Genomic DNA, 19,341 nt, shown 5'->3' on the forward strand with positions numbered 1-19,341 from the left:
AATAATCATTCCGAGGTGTTGACTCATATGAAAAAATATCTACAGCAGACGCAACACACAGTTCAAAGTAAGAATAAAAGCACCTATTTAAATATGGGGATGGATTTTGCATCAAGGGAACAAATCAAATGGTAAAAAATAAAATATCAACTGGTTGCTCAAAACCGTTATTATGTATTCTCCAAACTAAGAACATGCAGACAACTAAGCTTGCTATCCTATACCCATTTAGGATATTATTTCTGAAATACACTGAATTTGCACCATAGATCTTATTCAAAACTTTTGCAACTTAAGCAATATAGGTAATGACAACAGCATAAACATAGTGCCCAGTATTTTTATTTATTTATTCAAAACAACAAATTTCAGAACCCGCAAAAACATGAGTCCAGTATCAAAATAGCAGAATGTGTTCCCCTTGGCTTAGAATCATTTTCTAATTTCTACATCCAAATGTCAAGCATTTCTCTCCTGAACATGGCAAAACATATTCAAAATATTTTGAGTTTAGAACCAGTATTTATATTCATACGATGTATTACTGTCCTTTAGCCTTACTGTTTTGAGAAAAGCAGCATCTGACAATGTTTACTACTCCTTCTCATTCACACAAAATGAAGCAAGAGGTAGCAAGTCTAAATGTTGGGGTATCCTACAGGAGTTGTACTCCATTTATCCCCCAAAATCTCCTAGAAAAAATTCTTGAAACGGACAAAAACATTTATATATAATTAGAAAGTAATCTAAAGCATGCAAATGTATATAAAAAGTATCCTTTTACCATAAACACTAGTCAAGCAGAATGAGAATCTGCTTGATATACTCGAATTATAACTCAAATTAATTCTCTTTTTAAAATAAAAACTGGAGATTGTGGGCAAAACATGAAAAACTACCGTGCAAGGAGATGTGGTTTCTTGTACATCTCCTTGCCTCTTGCAAAAATAAGTAACATTGTAAAGTGTTTTGTACACCAAAAGTGCTATATGTAGCTACTAAAAATTGGTTGCAAAAACATTTAGTTGCATTATGTCTTTAAAAATTAGAGCTTCGCTTCCTTTTGTATCCATGCTCCCAAATACAAAATAACAAAAAAACCAAGCATTGTTTCTTCAGAGGCTGCATGCATGTCTAATTGATGGCTTTCCCTTTCTTACTTACAGTGGGAAGGCTGGATCCAGTTCCTATGACCAGTGTCAAACATTTCACAGGGGAAAGTCACAATTCATGCATCGTATTTGACAGTGTGTGTGTGTGTGTGTGTGTGTGTGTGTGTGTGTGCGTGTGTCTGTTTCACTACCCAGGTTTGTACCAACTACAAAACGTGCTTAAAGAAGCTGTCCAGGGAAAATGCAATGATTTAAAATGCCCAAGTATATTTTAATGTTTATAAGGTTCTCATTCTAAGCTGTTAGCCAACAAGAGGTCCCCTTTTTCTCCCTCAGCACACGTTCTGTTGTCAGGCCATGATTAATTCTGTGCTCTGTAGAGGGAGACATTACATCCGGGCTAAAACATACCTAAATTTTACCCTGAGGCAGAGGTCTGGTTTAAACATCTCCATTCAAAGTGGCATTTTTCTTCCCCTTCTCAGTCACTTTATTCAGAAATTCTAGCATGATGACTCTGTGACCTACAAATGGCCCACCGGTTTTAAACTGCTATGTTGCCTGCCCCTTGTAGCTGGCTGTTTCAGAGACTCAGGGTAGCAAGATTGTGTTTGCATCAGGAAACTACACAGAGGCAGATGTTCAATAAATAAAAAAAGACAAATTCTAGCTTTCTGTACAAAAGGCAGAGGCAATATTTTCAAACTACAGTATTACAACACAGAGAGCCTACAGAAATATGTAATCATTTTTTTTTAAAAAAAAAAACAGAAAAATATCACGAACACACCATCATAAATATATCTTATTTTTAAAAAATGTGAACAATTGTATCTTAAGTGAGTTTTTCTACACTGGAGACATGAAATGGATGCTATTACTGTCACCCTGCAAAGTAATTTACTTTTCTATCTTTGGTCTTCATTCTTGCTTGAAACACCTACTGAGGTTTTCATATATTTTTTTTCCATTACAAAATCAAGGAAGATATGCAGGTAAAAAACAAAAAAATGGCTGGCGTGACCATTTTCCATGCTTAATGCAATCCTATATGCGTCTACGGCGAATATATACATTTACGCAGAAGCAAGCCCTACTGAGTTCAATGGGGCTTACCTGCCAGAGTGTATAGGATTGTAGCGTATATCCCATTTCTTTTGGAAAGTTAATGCTCTATTAGTTGACTTATCCAGTTGCGCTCCTACACAGAGAAAAGCAACAACCACCTACGGCACAAAAATGTAGCAAAATTGCATGCTATTACATATAGATTACACTATATTCTTGGTGCATTAAGAGCACAATCCTGTGTATGTTGACTTAGAAGTAAATCCTACTGTGCTCACAAGGAGGCTAACTCCCATGTAAGTGGGCATGAGTCTGCAGCCTCTATATGGCCACTTTTGATAATGCTAGGGAATTTATACACTGCTGGCAAGATGCTACTTAACAAGGTAATCTCATTTCTGTGGTTTTTCAGTATAATTGATTTTCCCTCTTAGCTGCTCTGATAATTGAGCAAAATTATACAACCGTGGTGGGATTTTTACTTACCAGCGCACAACACATAAAACCTTCTACAAAGATGAAGTATACTACTTCATAAAACTTCATTTTTGTTGTAATTAAACAAATTGTATTTCAGTTTGGCTTGTGCTGCCAAAGCAATCAATAGCATTTATATATTTATTTGGCAGCAGGCTGCACTTTTATCTGCAGGTGTTAAGACTCTTGTGTTTACTTTTAGTCAAGACTACAATGTTCTTGACTATTATGCCTTTCTGGAAAAAAAAATTTAGGGAGGAAAATAACAGGCTTCTGTACAGTTGGAAGCATTTAGCGCCTGACAAATACCACAAGGGAGGAAAAATAATAGCACATGCAAATTATATATTGCTTCTTCGACCCATAAAATGCTCCGTTTAAGATAATGAGCCACAACCTGGCCTGCACTATAATTCCAGAGTCTGATCAACAATGCTTTTCCTTAAAAGACTCAACTGATAGTTTTAAGTGCATCCGGTTGTCTCTTATCTTTTAGCACTTGTTAAGGAATGTGTGTGTGTATGGTGTGTGAGTGATTGAGAGAGAGAACTTCAGCAGTCACCACTAAAAATAAAGTTATAGGAAGCAATAAATTACCATGTAACTAAACTGATATAAAAATGATCAGCTTCGACAGACAATGTTTACGTAGGAGAATTCTTCAGAAAGGACATGAACTAATATTTTAACTGATCAAGAGGAGATAACAGAATAAACTCTTCTTATTAACTCCCAAACATCATCAGCTCCATCTGCTTTGAGGTTTCATTATAATGACATATATCCTATTTCTCAACAGTCTGATAAAATTAAGCATGCTATGTTTAAGAGTGCACATGTGCTCCTGGGAAACTGAAAAGCTTACGCCTCTCTCTTCAGACATGTAGCATCAAATCTTCAAAATAAGATTAGAAAACAGTTCTGTGTAATGTGACATGTATAAGTAGCATGACTAATGATAATTCCGCTAAAATTTCCTATGGAAAATAACGGACTTGTTTCTGCTCCTAAGCATGAATTAAAAATTGCAGTTGTGTTTAACTATTGCTTCTTATCTTTCATTTGGAAAAGTCATTAGCAGTTTTAGAAACTTATTTTTAACTGCCATCTTACAAACATCCAAATGCAAAACAAAATAACCCCCAACTCCTGAGACTTCACTATAACAAAAAGCGCACCCACCCACCACCAAAAAAAGATCCAACCAACAGCCATTTGACACTCCATTCAATTAAAGTCTGGTTTCTATGGAAAACCCACATTGTTTAAAGGGGGGGGGAGGCTCTTTAAATCTCAGGGAGCAGGGTTGGCTATTTTAAACAGAAGCAAAACAGTAATTTCTGTGTAATTTCTTTTGCAATGCACACACCTTCTTCTGAAAGGTAACTTGTTCCAGTGTTAACTATATAGCTTCCCCAAAGTTATACTTGCGTGAAATGTTTTACCAGGGAGTGCAATATATCTTTAAGGGGGGGATTATGCCTGCCAAATTCTTCTACATTATTTGTTCATGTCAATTAAATATATGCTATGTAAAAGAGATAAAACAGGTAAAACAGATGAAAATAGTGACATATCAGTTTGCAGTATTTTAAGTATGAATTGCACTACGACTTATATGACTGGATCTTACCCCATCTTAGTGACTTCCATTGCTGACATGTTGTCAGTGAAAGCTGTAAGGGACAAACGAAACATGGCGGCAGCTTCTGAAGTGTTCAAATTATGGACTAACCGCTAAGCAAACTTTGCTTTTTTTAATGCTCTCCTCTTGCTCATTTTAAGGAAGGAAAACACCCAGAAGCCTGGTGTTAATGTCTCTGCTGATTGTGAAAATTGCTGCAATAAAAACTCCAACTGCTTGCCTTAAATTAAGACTTCCAAGACTACATGCAACATCTATATCTTTGTATTGGTTTTTATAACATTTGGAAGCTGGGCTGCTTTCTTTGATGTTGGCCCATTAATGAATAGGGGAGCCAAATGTGGCAGAGAGAGAAAAATAACTGTTTATTAGAATATCTCAAGTCAAAACCTGCTTTAATTGGTTTGTGCTACCCCACGTTGATTCAATATCCTGATTTCTCCAGCTCTAGCTGCCAGAGCAACTGAATATCTATGTTCAGTTGCTGTTGCCAACACATAGTGACCCACTGTGATTGAAAATGGCAGCTGAAGCACGGCTGTAGCACATTAATTTCTGTCTAAGTGGTCCAATTTTGTCTTACGAATTGCTGAAAAGTCTTCCTTCTGTGGCATTTTTATAGAAATTTGTCGAATTTCGAGATCACCGTCATTTAAACTGAAGTGCAACATTTCCAAGACAATTTTTAGATTATCTCTAATGGCTGTACTTCCTTTACAGCATGTAATGTACTTTCTTTACAGCACTCTATGGCCAAATCAGACTAGTTAAAAGTAATTTAAGTGTCGTAATGACAACTACATCAATATGTTCCATTTATACCACCAAAAGGTACTGCTATAAAGCAACTGAAGGCATTATTTACTCTGGTGAAAATCACCTCAGTGTAATGACACCCCATTTGAGTACTGTTAAAAGATCTCCACCCACAAAAACCTGAACTGCTCTTCACCATTTAAAATTAGCAAATGTATTTTTAAAAACAAAACCCTGCACAATTCACTCTTTTCTTCAAGGCTTCCAAGCAGCCCAGCTTCTTAGTGATATGAAATTAAAAATTATTCTGGATATCATAAACAATTCTCCCGCGATAACCACCTATTTCTCCCACCCAAAACTAACCACTGGAGCCATGGAAATAAAGCTACAATATCAGTAGACCAGATACATCATATTATTTACAGAAGAAGAAGAAGAAGAAGAAGAAGAAGAAGAAGAAGAAGAAGAAGAAGAAGAAGAAGAGGAGCAAGCAAGAGGTATTAGAATACACTGGAAAAGTTCATTTTGTTTAGCTTGATAAAAGAGACCTACCAAACTTCACCGCTCCCCCCACAACCTAGGAACAATCTACTGTTTGGAAAACAGCCCAATTTACTGAAGGAGTGCTGCATTCTGCTTGGCTCCTAATCTGCCAGATTACAAATATTGATTTTTTTAAAAAAATAATAATAATGAAGAGAGGCATATCTCTTTGCAAACAGGGAAAAAAACAGGAGTAGCTAATGAATCAAAAATTACGTCTATGTGACAGCAACATAAACCGACTTAAAATGCAATGATGAATATTCTGCAACTACACTGCCAGGACCAGTCCTTGCCACAGCTATTTAAAGCATATGCATTAACACTACTTCTACTGAGGAGGACAACAATAGCAACAAAAGATACAGCACATGATTCTAGATAACCTATGCAAAACTGACTGGAGGCTTTAAAAAATAATAATATCCACAAAGGCATTTTAATTATTCTCTTATTGTTCTTTGGAAATTAGCCATAACAAATAAATAGAATGTTAAAATCTGTAACACACCCTATGGAATAAAAAGATCTGCTATTCCTGTATTATGTATGAGAAGAAATGTGTGCTTTCTTCAAAGGCTTGCAACTGAGTGGTCTTTTCTTTCAAAAATTCATTTGTAGCGGGGTGGTGTTTTTTAAAAAGTAATTAGAAGTTCTTTTCCATTCAGGCCCCCTAATGAAATAATGTGCAGGCCATATCCAAAGTGTGAGTCCAAAAGAAAAGGTCTTGCAAATCCCACTAACAGAAAGGATAGGAGACACCCGAAACTATGAAACAGTGGCTGTCACGAGAAAAAAGGTCACCCTTTTTTTTCTTAGAACAAACCATTAATCAATAGAATATAATTGTTTGGCCGTTTGCAAGAGCCTGCAGCATACAGACTATGTTCTTCGCTGGCATAATTACAAAACAGTAAAAGTTCAGAAACATAACCCAAGCCCACCTCCCCCTTTTACCCCTTTACAATTCCCCCACTGCCCTTTGGGCCTCTGCTTTGGAAGCAAATGGAAGACAGGCTGAAGTTTTCTCAATTGAGCTGAAAGCTAAAAACCTTTGATATGCTAATAGCCCCCTTCAAACGGTAAGAATTCACACTTGCATTAATTCAAACAATTTGTGCAGAATGATGTGAAATGGCACCTCTTTTAGTGACAGGCAACAAAAGGGAGGGAATCAGAGTGTCTGAAGAAACCAAACAACAGAACATTTGTTCTGCAGAATGTTCTAAGAACATGTTCTTAAGGGGAAGATAAACAACATACACCTGAAGCCCAAGATTAAGATTGGTTTGCCAAAGCAACTGTGCCCCAAACCTACCAGCACCAGATTTATAAGAGGCTATTATTAATTACAAAGCAAAAATCCAGAGTCTTTTACAGGGTATCGTCAACACACACATACACACACACACACACCACCTTATGGAAGAAATCTCACACACCTTGAGTCTAAGAGAAGGCAGCTCTTCGGGCTACCAGAACTGTATCCAAACACTCCACCCACTTAAGACCCCCCCCCAAAAAAAGATGCTACAATAAAATCACAACTTTAGCTTACACTTTTCAAAAGCTTCTTCCAACATGCCATGTGTCCCAGGTGGCCCTAAATATCTAACAAGTAAAAATGGAACACAGGTTCTCCCTTTTTTTTAATCCCCCCTCAAGAGCCACAACTGCAAATGATTATAATTCATTACTATTTGCAAGCCTCGTGCAAGGTGTGGGGGGGGGCTAATCAAACTGCTCCTCCATCCTTGTGCTTTAGTGAAAATAAAAGTGCAACAAGTCATTATTTACTTAAAGGGCTGCAACTTTTCCTCTCAGCGGGCCACTTGAATTCATGAAGTCGACTTGGTATGGGCCTGCTACACACACAGCCAAATGAATGAAATCAGCCACCAGGCTTTCTACTCTAAAAACACCCAGAGTGAGGAGGCTGCCTGGCTGGTCACACACATAGCAAAGAATGCTGGAGCAAAGGGAAGAAAGAAGAGAAAAGCTTGCTCGAATAACAGGATCCAGATGGCTCTTGCTTTTAGCCAGAGACTTGCAAGCCTTCTTTGGAAGTCCCCCCCCCCGCAACCCTAAGAAAAGTGGGATTCCTAAAGAAACCCCTCTCCCCCTCCACACTAATTTCTTTCCATGGGAGAAATAAGAGCTGCAATCCTCAGGCAAACTAGTCGGAGAGACTTAAAACAGGAGACAATGTGTACACCCCCACCCCAAACACCAAGCAGACTTCCAGTCCCAGGTCACTTTACATCCACAAGTCTGGGCACACTCGCTGGTAAAGAAAGTCCTCTGGAATCCCAATAAACACGTCCTTCGCGTTAAGTATTAAGTGTGGCTTGAGCACTTGCTGCAATCCTACCTTGCAACACTTTATTCCTTTTTAAGGGGGACCCGAAGGCCAGTCAAATCAATACCAGAGCAACAGTCTTTCTTGAGGATCGGGCAAAGTTTAGCAAGCCGGGAGGGATTTCTCTGCCTTCCACCCACCCACTCGCCCAGCATTTGAGCTGCTGGCGGTTCCCGAGGGAGCTTACATGCCACGCGGGGGTTTCGCGTGGCGGGTGATCTGCGTGGCGAGCAGCCGGGGGTGGGGTGGGTAGGGAGGACAGGCTGAAAGAGGGGGAACCCCGAAGTGTCCTGCAACAGCCCGGCGGACTGACTGACCTCTCCCCGAATCCCCGGGAGGAGCGCTGCGCGCGGCGGAAGGGGGAAATCCTCGCGCGCGCGCTCTCGCTGGATCTGATCACAGGCCCCACACAACCCTCGAAAAAATTGCCTCTGGTCGTCCTCCTTCTCCTCCTCCTCCCGCCGGACTCTCAGCCCTTCAAGAGGCCAAGGCCCTCCAGGATCGCCACCCCAGAGCCTCCTACGCCGCTTCACATGTGACTACGCTCAGGTCACCTTCTTTCCCACCCTCTACTTGCCCGGGAAAGACCCCAGCTTCACAGTTAAACCCTCATCCGATCCGCCTTTGCCCAGGGACGAAGATCTAGGAAGTAAAAGGACCATCGCGAGCCTCCCCCTGCCTGAGTGTTGTCTATTCCATGCTTCTCCCTTCACACACACGCACACACACTTTGGTTTATGCGGCGCGCAGGACTCTCTTTTTTCCAGGTGATGGAAGATTGGGGGGGGGGGGAGAGCGGTTTATCAGAATGCATGGGACGGGAAACAGTTCGATACAGATTTATTGGAGGAATTCCCTCCCCACAGCGGGAAAAGGGGGTTAGGGCTGAGGCTCTACGGTGCATTTCTCCCGCACCCCCCAATGCACATACATACACACACACACACACACACCCCTCTCCTGCAAAGTAAGCAGTCCGCTTGCATGTAAATGGCTCGCAAAAGGGGGCGATCGAAGTAAGCAAACAGGTCCTGCAAGTGGAAAAGAAGCATCTCACCCACGAATAATCCGCACACACCGAGAAAGAGAGAGGGAGACACTTACCTTTGGGTTTGCAGCCAAAGCCAGGCCGGGCTTCCTCTTGCATCTGGGGTGCCCCGGGAAAGGGGGTACAGGGTGAGCCCCTTTCTGATCACAAGGTGGCGGTTGCTGTTTGTTGTTTAAAGGCGATGTTTTGGCCCGGGGAGCGCCAGCAAACACAAAAGCCAGAAGGGGAAGGAGGTGGAGGATCGCCGGGCAAGTCAACGAAAAAGAACTGGGCTAGGTAGAAGAAGCGCAGAAAGGCGAGGAAGGCAGCTGGCTTTGCAGCTCGCTGGGCTGGGACAAAACGCACACCAGGAGGCTGCTCGTCTCCCTTCCGTCCAAGCAAAAAAAGAGCCCAGCCAGCCGAAGGGGCTCGGCGAGAGGTTAAGTCAACATTTCCCCACACACACTCCAGGTCCCGACGCGCGCGGCTCCTTCCCAAAAACACGCACGCACTCCTTTAAATAAATGTTTGGGGGGGGGAGGAGAGGAGAGCGAGGAAGGAAGGAGGTAAAACAAAAGGAAAATCGAAACAATTATTTTGGTCGATCTGAAAGCACCACAACAAAAGAGCGCTAGGTGCAACACCGTCTTGAATGTGACCAACCCTGGAGTCCTCTCTCTTTTCTCTAGGCGACTGGAATGGATAAGGGGGAAAAGAAGGCGACGCCAACAGGAGCAGCCGGAATCAACTCAATTGTTCGGCGGCGAGGCGAAGTGGGGAGAAGGCGCTGCGATCGCAAAGCACGGGCACACGCGCGAGAGAGGGGGAAATCGGAAAGAAAAGCCCCCTTTTTCTCCGTCGTCCTCGTCGGCCTCATTTACATCTCCCTGGATGGCATCTTGGCCTCTGGCAGGATCCAGTTCCAGCCCTTCTTCAAGCTTCGCTTTTTTTTCTCCTCCTTGCTTCTCCTTTCTTCTCGACGCTGCTGCTGCTGCTGCCGCTGCTGCCCCGTGAACGGAGATCAAGAGCAAAGCTGGTCGCGCTCAAAGCAATGGGGAGAGAAAGGAAGAGAGACAGAGAGGGAAAGGAGGGCGGGGGCGAGTGAAATCGCCCTTAAAAGAAAAAAGAGAGAGAAAAATCCCAGTGAATTGTATTGCCAGCTCCCTTTCGTCCATGCACCTCTCTCTCAGTGTGTGACTGGGGATTGCGAAGTCCTGACACGGACTCTCCACTAGCTCTGAACTGGAGCCACCTCCAGCCTCCACCTCTTCCTCCAATCTCCACCCCCTCTCTCTCTTTCTCTCTCTTCTCCCCACCCCTGGGCTCGGCTAATCATATAAACATATTATCATGTATAGAAGCGGCGGCAGCCAAAAATATGGGGGGGGCATATATATTCTCCTCTTCCCCACCACCCCGCTTCTTGTGTCTCCTCGCCGCCGCCACCACCCGCACAAACTGGTGGGAGGGGGGCTTCTGGCAAATAAAAGCAGATTAGAGACAGCTAAGTACCAAACGTGAAGGAGATAATCTAAAGGCTCGATCTGCCACCACTGGCCATTTTCCACTCCACTTGAGCTGCTTGCGGCTGCACGGCTTTGGGGAGGGGGGGAGAGATGGGGGGGAGGTGGGCTGGGGAGAGAAAGAGAAAGAAGCGGTGCGGGTGTGTGTGTGTGTCTGTGTTCGTGCAAAAGCTTTGGGCTCGATCTGGCGGCGGCAGGGAGCGCTGGATCACTTCAGCCGGCGGTGGCTGGGAGCTTTGGGGCAGCCCCGCCGCGAGAGCAGGAGGCTCGGCTGCATCTCTCGGGGTCCCCACTGGGTGCTGTCCGCCCACTCGCAGAGAGGGCCTCCTCGCCAGCCCCTCCGCGGCGCCGCAGACGAGCAGGCGGCTTCGCCTCGCCGCTCGTTCAGGGGGAAGGCTTTGGCGGCCGGCTTCCCCACTCGGCGCGCTGGGCAGGGCGGGCGGCGGCGAGCTGCAGGCCCGCGCAAAGTTTCGTCGCCGGCTTTTTGCCTGCCTGCCTCTTCCCTTTCTCCTTTGTGTGCGTAAAAAGCTGCCCGCGCCTAGCGCCGCCGACTCGGGATAGCAAAACACAGGAGGACCACCACCATCACACACTGGGCGGGCGGGAGAGCCGAGCAGCAAGTGCTCCTCGCCAAGTGGAGGAGGAGGAGGAGGAAGGTGAAGAAGGCAGTTGTGGTGGTGGGGATACAGGGAAGCCTCCGAAGTTCAACTTCCGAGGGTCTGGCGGGGACTGAGGGGGAGGGCGCAGGCGCGCGCGCGCACAAGACGGAGAAGTGCAAACCCAACTCCGTCCGCCATTCTTCACCGTCTTCGTGCGCCTCCGAACAATTCAGTCGACTTTGCGGGGCGTGGGATCAACTCGCAGCCACCAGTGCAAAGGGAACTGGAAAACTGTTAACTCAATATATAAAAATGACCAGATAAACCCCTTATGCTGGGGGGGGGTGTCTTTCTTTCTTTCTTTTTCTTTAAAAGTGTTTGGCTCTCATTTGTTTGCTCCGAAATCTCTTCCCCGCGCCCGCTTCCTTCTCCATTCTCCGTTCCCAGGGCAGCAGGGCGACAAGAAAACCGAGAAATAACGCTCGAGAACCGTATCGAAAGAAGGGTGCGAAACTGCCCGTGACCCTCTAAGGCGCAGAAGGAAAGCTCTTCTGCTTTCTCTTCCCCCTCGGTGAAGGATTGCCTCAAACTGCGGGAAACTGCCTGCCCACTTCCCCTCCGTTCACTTTCTAAAAGAAAAAAAGAAAAGAAAAAAGTCCTGTTCTTTTGTCTGTAATCCGAGGAGTTTCGGAAATTCTCGTGCCAGGGTTCGCTCACACGTTATGAGCATTTGATGGATCTCCCTGCCTGGCAACTGTGGGGAAGGTTATACAGTGGCAGGACTCCTCTTTCGGCCTCATTCAAAAGATGCCGTTTGAGGGGAAATGGAGAGGGAGCCTGTACACGTTACATCATAACCTTTCCCTGGTAAAGGGTAACAGCTCTGGATATCAGAGCAGGAAATGCTCCTTTTCTAATATTCACAAATTAGACAGCGGTTATATTGTCCCCTTGGTTTCTAATAACTACTGGCACTCTATTATAATACCCTCAAAGGATCTCGAGGCATGTCCTCTCTTTAATAGAAACAACAATCTTGTGAGGTAGGCTGGACTGCTGAAGAGGGATTTTGAAACCCAAGTCATCCTTGGCCAGCAGTGTCCACTACAACTGTCCATAGCATTAGCGCCTTACATCAAATGTAACTGATCCATAGAAAGGCCTGTATGAACTAAAAACAATTTTAAAAGCCCACTGTCCACTACAATACACACACACCACAATTAAATGAGAATCCTTTGGGCTGCTTAGATTTTTGCTTTGTTACATAACTCATAGTGCTTTTGCCTGCCTTGAGACTACAGTGGTTTGGCTTATTCCGGTTATACCTGAAGGCCCTGTACTTTCATAGCTTCACACACACTTAGAGTTCATCCACACTTTGGTTTGGTCCATGACTTCTAAGCTGCTTTCCCTGAGAACACCCGCCATTTACCCCTGAATTGGAGCAAGTTTGTTCCAATTCAGTGGTAAACAGTGAGTTTTCCTGGGGAAAGCAGTGGAACAAAAGAAAAAAAATAAGAAACAACTATAGGACAAAGGGAAACCTGTATAAATGTAGGCTACACAGAGAGAGTTGAGTGTACAGCACTGTTTGACAAATCTGATACTTAATTTCCACACATAAACATTATCACTATAGATATGGTTTGGTTAATGTTAGTTTCTTATTTTGTCCACTTTATACCCAAGCAGGATTTCTTAGAATGTTATCTAAGTTCCTGTACATAAGTTATAAGTGGGTAGCCTGTGCAAACAGGTGGGGAGGCTGGGGATCTTAACCCCTCCCCAACCCCACCTCTTCACCAAACCTGACATCCATGTGTTTAATAGCACATCTTCACTGAAGCCCACAGAGATGCGGCATAAACATTTCAGGCCACAGAGCTCAAGTCTTCCAAAGAATGGTGTCATTTTCATGCTGGTTCTGTTCTACGTTTTTGTACAGGTGTCCCAGGGAGGAAATATTTGGGTACAGGAAGGAAAGAAAGACTTGGGGGAATCTTCAAAAGAAAATGATGGGGAATTTGCAACTTTATCAAGCAACACTACTACTACTAATAATAACAGTATGAAATTTTCAGTCACCGGCATATTATGAAGCAAAAGGTAAAGCAACCCCTGACCATTAGGTCCAATCGTGACCGACTCTGGGGTTGCAGCTCTCATCTCGCGTTATTGGCCGAGGGAGCCAGCGGTACCTATTTATCTACTTGCACTTTGACATGCTTTTGAACTGCTAGGTTGGCAGGAGCTGGGACTGAGCAACGGGAGCTCACCCTGTTGCAGGGATTCGAACCGCGCTGCGTCCCCTCATTATGAAGCATAGCTTTATCTAATTAATATATCAGAACTTCTAGTCATTACTGTTGGAAGGGTGTATGGTCAGATTGGTTCATACTTTCACCTTTGGTGAGAATGCACAAGCATGAAGAAGTTTGGGGAACATGGTTGCTGATTACTGACAGAAATTTTTCCACATTAAACCTCAGATAACTCCCAAAACTATGCTTCTTCATCATTTTGAAGCTAATGACCCTGGATTCCGGCAGAAAAGACCTCCTTAAGCAACTGTATGCAACTGCAGAGTTGTGTATAGCACATAATTGGAAGTCTCCAAAGCAACCACCTACACAGCAGGAGATTGCTAAAATTTGGGAGACACTCGTTATGTAGAAATTTACCCAGCAACTACAGCAAGCAAATAAACCTTTTAAAAAAACAAATAATAATAATATAAATAATTTTTTAAAGCTATTATGGCTCCACGGTTTCCATTTATTTCCACTGCGGTAGTCCTTCATCTTCTGATCAGTTCAACTCAAGTCCTTATATATATATTTTTTAAGATTATGATATATGCAACCTATGAAATATAATTAGTGAGCCAATTGTTCCATGAACATGATACACTAAGAACAATTATCAATGAGTATCATTATTCCTATAGTGTTCTTTATATGTGTGCATATGTTTGACAGCCTGTATTTTGGACTGTGCAAAAAGTGTGCAGTTCTCGTTTTCAGCAACATCTGTACAGTAATTTATTATTTGCTACTGCCTTTAAAATCCCACCTTTCCTCCAAGGAGGTCAAGGTGGCACATGTGGCCTTGTGTCTCTCCATATTGTCTTCACAACAGCCCTGTGGGGTAGGTTAGGCTGAGAGTTGGTGACTAGCCTTCTTAGCTCAGTCGGCATTCAGATTCTAGTCTCCATTTAATGTAATTTGTAGTTCTGGCCTGAGTGGGTATAAATTCTGTACCACAATATTTCATGTAAGGGAAGATTCATGTGTTGTTGGTGGTGTTTTAAAAAATTATATCAATGAGTCTTAAACAAAAACAAAATTCTGGTCGTGTGAACTGTAGTAAAAATATTTTGGCTTCAGAGCTGCCTCGGGGATAGCATGTGGCACCTGTGTGTTAATGCCACGGGTACAAAATAATTGCACCTCTGAGCACAGGTCATACAACCATATCACAACCACTTCCTGTTTTTTGGGCCATGCCCTCTTTTTTCCCCTCCTGCAGCAATGATTGCAAAAGGCTAAATTGTTGTTTAAAAGCCTCCAGTATGAGCTCTGTTGTGGCACCATTAATTGCCCTAGGGTCATTCTTCTGGAGTGAGTTATTTCAGCTTCAGGACCAGTCCTCCTGTATTAGCTCCATTGTGCCACCACAAATTGCCCTGGGATCGCTTTCCCTGAGTGAGTTATGCAGTTCACACCAGAAAAAATGGGGTTGTTCGATACTCAGTGAAACCTGCAATGAAAGCTTTTTAACAGTGTGAGCCTTCAGAGTTGCAGCCATCTTTTTGCTCTGTTGGCACAACTGCGTTTTACTATGTATAAAAACGGAGCAGCAGTTTCAAAATGAACTTATTTGAAGTAGTTAAGAGGGGACTTTCCATCCTTCAGGATGTTATCATCCTTGATATTTTCACAGCATTAAAGTCTTTGGTTTTAATTGTAGTCTGAAGCATTTTAAGAGGTATTCCATGCTTCAAAGTAACATCCACCATGAAAATTAGGAAAGCGGTTTATTCAAGAGTACTGCTTCTTATTGCTGTAAAATACCGTACTGCTAATGCCAGTGATCTTCAGGTGTGTCCTAGCATCCAAATAAGTTGACTGTTCCCACATGAACAATAAACTCTTAGAATGAATTTACACTGAATATCCCATTTTAGGGGTCCACTTAATACCAGATCGAAGTCAGAGCAGTGTCAGAAAGCCAAAGTTGAAGCCACAAGAAGTATATATGATATTTGCCAAGCATTTATGTTTTGTAACTGCTACAGTTACACAGCATCATGTTTGCTTTCTGACTACAAATGTTCGTTGTCTTTGTTGTCTCCTCTAACTGAAATCCAGAAAGTTCTGAAGCAAAATGGTCTACATACAGCTTCTTACCTTCTATCACTGGATTCTCAATAAGGAAAGCACTTGTTTGGGAGAAGGAAACCAGCATATTGTCTGGACGTGATAACAGCAGGCACTAGAGGAGGCAGAGGCATGATAAGAGTTGTATAAAATTATGTATCATTTGGAGAAAGTAGATCGACATTTTTCTCCATCTCTCAGAGGTGCTTCTTTACATTGAACATGGTCAAACTGCCACAAGATCACCACCATCTCAGATGGCTTTCAAATGGGGTAGACAACTTCATGGAAGATAAGGCTATCAATGCTTACACAATTTTTTAAAACTGCAGAATATGTGGAGTTTTCTTGAGCTTTCATACTACAAAAAAGAGAGTAATGGTAGCTAAAGGATACACAGCCAAAGGAAAACAGATATGTGGATTATGGAAAGAGTTCCTTAAAATATTTTATGTGGATCATGAAGGAGAGGAAAGGGACATCTACAGAGCACAGGTGTTCTCAGACTACTAGGATGGCTCACATAGGTAAGTTACTGCTTCTAAAAGACTAGCACAGGCATCCCCAAACTGTGGCCCTCCAGATGTTTTGGCCTACAACTCCCATGATCCCTAGCTAACAGGACCAGTGGTCAGGGATGATGGGAATTGTAGTCCAAAACATCTGGAGGGCCCAAGTTTGGGGATGCCTGGACTAGCAGGTAATGCCTACACATTTTAAAGTTCATCTCCAAAATACAGAGACCTAGAAACCTGCTTGTTTGTCACCTCCAGTACAGACCACCAACTCTTGCTAGATAAAAATTGTTCAAAGAACCTGGCAGAACCCCCAAGTGGAAGATGCTAGACACAAAACTGACTTCTTTAATTATTTGAAAACAATACTCAATAGATTTTCAATAGCATATTTCTCTAGGCTGAAACAGTACTAGCCCTGTAGGTATTTCTCAATCAGTCTGTATATATGAAATGATGGATCAAATGCATTATGGTACTCATATTATGTGAAAATGTATTCCTGGTTTCTAAAGATAGGTGCTAGTGCAGATAAAGAATTTGAAAAGCGAGTTTGCTGATAGAGGGGCAGTTTCTGACCTTTGTGCAGTCAGAGAACAGGAGCAAGACTGGGTCACAAACCTTGCAACAATAAACAGGGATTATTGTGTTTGCTTTTCTTTTGCTAGGATAAAGAAGAGAAATTCCTTCTTATCTATTAGCTGTCAAAAAGAAAGAAAGAAAGAAAGAAAGAAAGAAAGAAAGAAAGAAAGAAAGAGGCTCAGCTCAGAGTGAAAGTTTTGCCTCAGTAAGGACTGTAGACATTTGTGTTTTGTTTTTTCCACAGAGAGCATAAGGAATCATTGCTTTAGAAATCATATTTCTGTGCAAAAGGAATTGTGTAATCATCTAAAAATCAAAACTATAGCTAAAAACATAGCTATAGCTAAACACTGTTAAGTCCTATTGAATTAGTAGGAGGACAAGCATTTTCAATCACTGCAACCTAAAAGTGCATGTCTGGGTAGCTGGATTGCTGCACTGCACTTTTGGCTGAAAAACAGAGATATCTGTAGAGTTACTTAATGTTGATTAAATCCTAGTTAATGGGATCAGAGCAGCAATAGGAAATGGGTCTTGGAATAATGTTTAAAAGTCACTAATTAGATATTTCACTAATTATATATCCCCACAATTTTTGCAATAAGTATACAAATATTTAGCCTAGTTCAAATGTCATTTCCATCTGATCTCAGTTGCTGATATTGTTTGTGAAGTATATAACCCATTGTTAACATCATCTTGCTCGTGTTTGCAATATGTTTGCTGTTCAGTGTGAGAGAGAGGGGGAGAAAGAGAGAGAGAGAGAGGATAATGATCTGGGATAAAATGATACAGAAAACAATACACACCAGCCCCACTAAAATAATGGTGAAATATATATATATGACATGATATAATTCTAAACTAAAATATTTTATCCTTACAGCTTGTTATAAAACGGAAGGTGTTATATTTACTTCTCATATTTATTGCTGCCCACTTTTTGTTCCACTTGGACTTGACATTAGAGGTGATTTATATGTTACCCTGGAACTGATTGCAACTTTTGTTTCTCGCTCACGTTAATTCACACAAGGTGGCCATTCACAGATTCCAGCCTCGGCAATGCCTGTGATCTCTGATGCTCCAAAAATGGATGCCCAATCACAGCTGCTGCTTTGCGCTAACGGCTGCTCGCATGCCAAATTGTTCATATGGAGGAAAAAGTAACCTGTGAAAAGTATCCTGTGAACTAGATATTAAGAGCATAAAGATATTCCCTTTATCTAGAGGTGATGTCCTGTTCAGATTTGCACAAGTTGCCTTGACATAATAACCATGCTCCATCATGGTATGATCCCAGTTTTTATTTTTGTCCCATTTTGCCCGACTCACCATGCAACGCTTCTAGGGGCATCACAACAATTTGGTAGAGTCTGGTTTTATTTGTCACAGGACATGAGATTGCCACGACACAGTTTAGAAGTACTGCAGAGTTCACAGACTCCACAAAGGTTACCCACAGAGAATGGAAAGGCATCGAATGAATGCACACCCACACAAATAAAACAACCCAGTCGGCCTTTTCCACAGAGAGTATAGCACGGGGCCACTGAATTTCAAGCACAGGGACATTTCAATCAAAACTATTGTGGTGTGTGTGTATTTGTCTGGGTTGTGGGGGTTTGGGAGGGGAGGGGGGGTAAAAAAATCCAGCTAACTTTCTCTAACACAATTCTATTTAATGTTAGGTTTTGTAACATTTTCCTTCATGTCTGCTATACATGCAATTCGGGTTGATCCAGTAGGAACAATTCAAATACCTACTGGATAAGGCACTTGAGAAGACTAATGGCCAACCGTTATGGATTATTGCCATGATTCTCAAGGAATTGTATACAACTTCGCTGTGTATGGGCTCTAATGAAAGGGTTCCTGACAACACTTTCAGCCAATTGTACTGACAGCTGCATTCTTGGGGAGAACACATTTCCAAAAGGTGATTGAACCTATCTGACAAAATGGGTCAAATTGCGCTCCCAGTTACAGCCACACAACACTCTTCCCTCTGCTAGACAGATAAATTGCTGAGTATGAGCAGCTACTTTGGGAGAATACATCTTGGTACATGTTATATCTCCTGCCATATGAGCAAAAAATCATTAAAGCCTTTCTCCCGGATGCAGTTGCAAGCATGAAAATGGACAGTGGGTGCAAAATTCAGCACTGGGAAAATCTGAGCGTTTACCTTTCATTCGCTTATGCAAGTTTCTAGCCCTTAAAGGTAGAAAAAAAGGTTTGATATAAACTACAGCATGCCGCAGATAGAAAAGAGATTCAGTGCAGAGGAAGACATAGAAACAGCTTCAGAATGCTCCAGAAAAGAAGCCAATCTATATGTTTACATAGTAAACGAAAACTAAAACGTCTCATTCCCAGCCAGTATTACCAATGATCAGGGATGATAGGAAGCATAATACAACAACATCTGGAGGGTACCAGGTTGAGAGAGCAGCTAACCCATCAGATTTTGGAAAATTCTCTGGCCATTTGATAAGTTTCAAGAGCTTTCAACACCTCTCCACCCTGTTCTGAAGTAAATAACTGACTTGTTTGATGTATTGCATACCGCTCACTAGGGTTGTACAAATGTTGAATCACACTTTAATCCACTTTGGCTCTAAACCAAATTTAAGTGTCTTTTTCTGGCAATAGATCTTCCCAATAGGCTACTATGTCTGGATTCAGTCTAGTCTGATTGAATAATGTTTTGCTTTTGCCTTTGCATGTCGGAACAAAGACTTTTCCAA

The 19,341-nt window shown here is 42.4% G+C and overlaps 1 protein-coding gene across 16 annotated transcripts in view; it reads right to left on the reverse strand.

Moving 5' to 3' along the window:
• Positions 1-19,341, reverse strand: part of ADGRL2 (adhesion G protein-coupled receptor L2) — a 548,846-nt gene that overhangs the window by 197,641 nt on the left and 331,864 nt on the right. For 3 of the 16 annotated variants that reach the window (XM_035123248.3, XM_035123252.3, XM_035123243.3), the window contains exon 1: positions 9,068-10,232. The exons of 2 other annotated variants lie outside the window; for them this stretch is intronic. The gene's annotated coding sequence lies outside the window, so the exon portion shown is untranslated. Of the gene's footprint in view, positions 1-8,280; positions 8,302-9,067; positions 10,237-19,341 lie in introns of those variants that run through there. 11 more of the 16 variants (XM_088673892.1, XM_088673894.1, XM_088673887.1 and 8 more) reach the window with 8 other exon arrangements.

The sequence above is a fragment of the Zootoca vivipara genome, chromosome 7 (assembly GCF_965207765.1).
Source record: "Zootoca vivipara chromosome 7, rZooViv2.hap1.1, whole genome shotgun sequence".
Classification (NCBI taxonomy): Eukaryota; Metazoa; Chordata; class Lepidosauria; order Squamata; family Lacertidae; genus Zootoca; species Zootoca vivipara.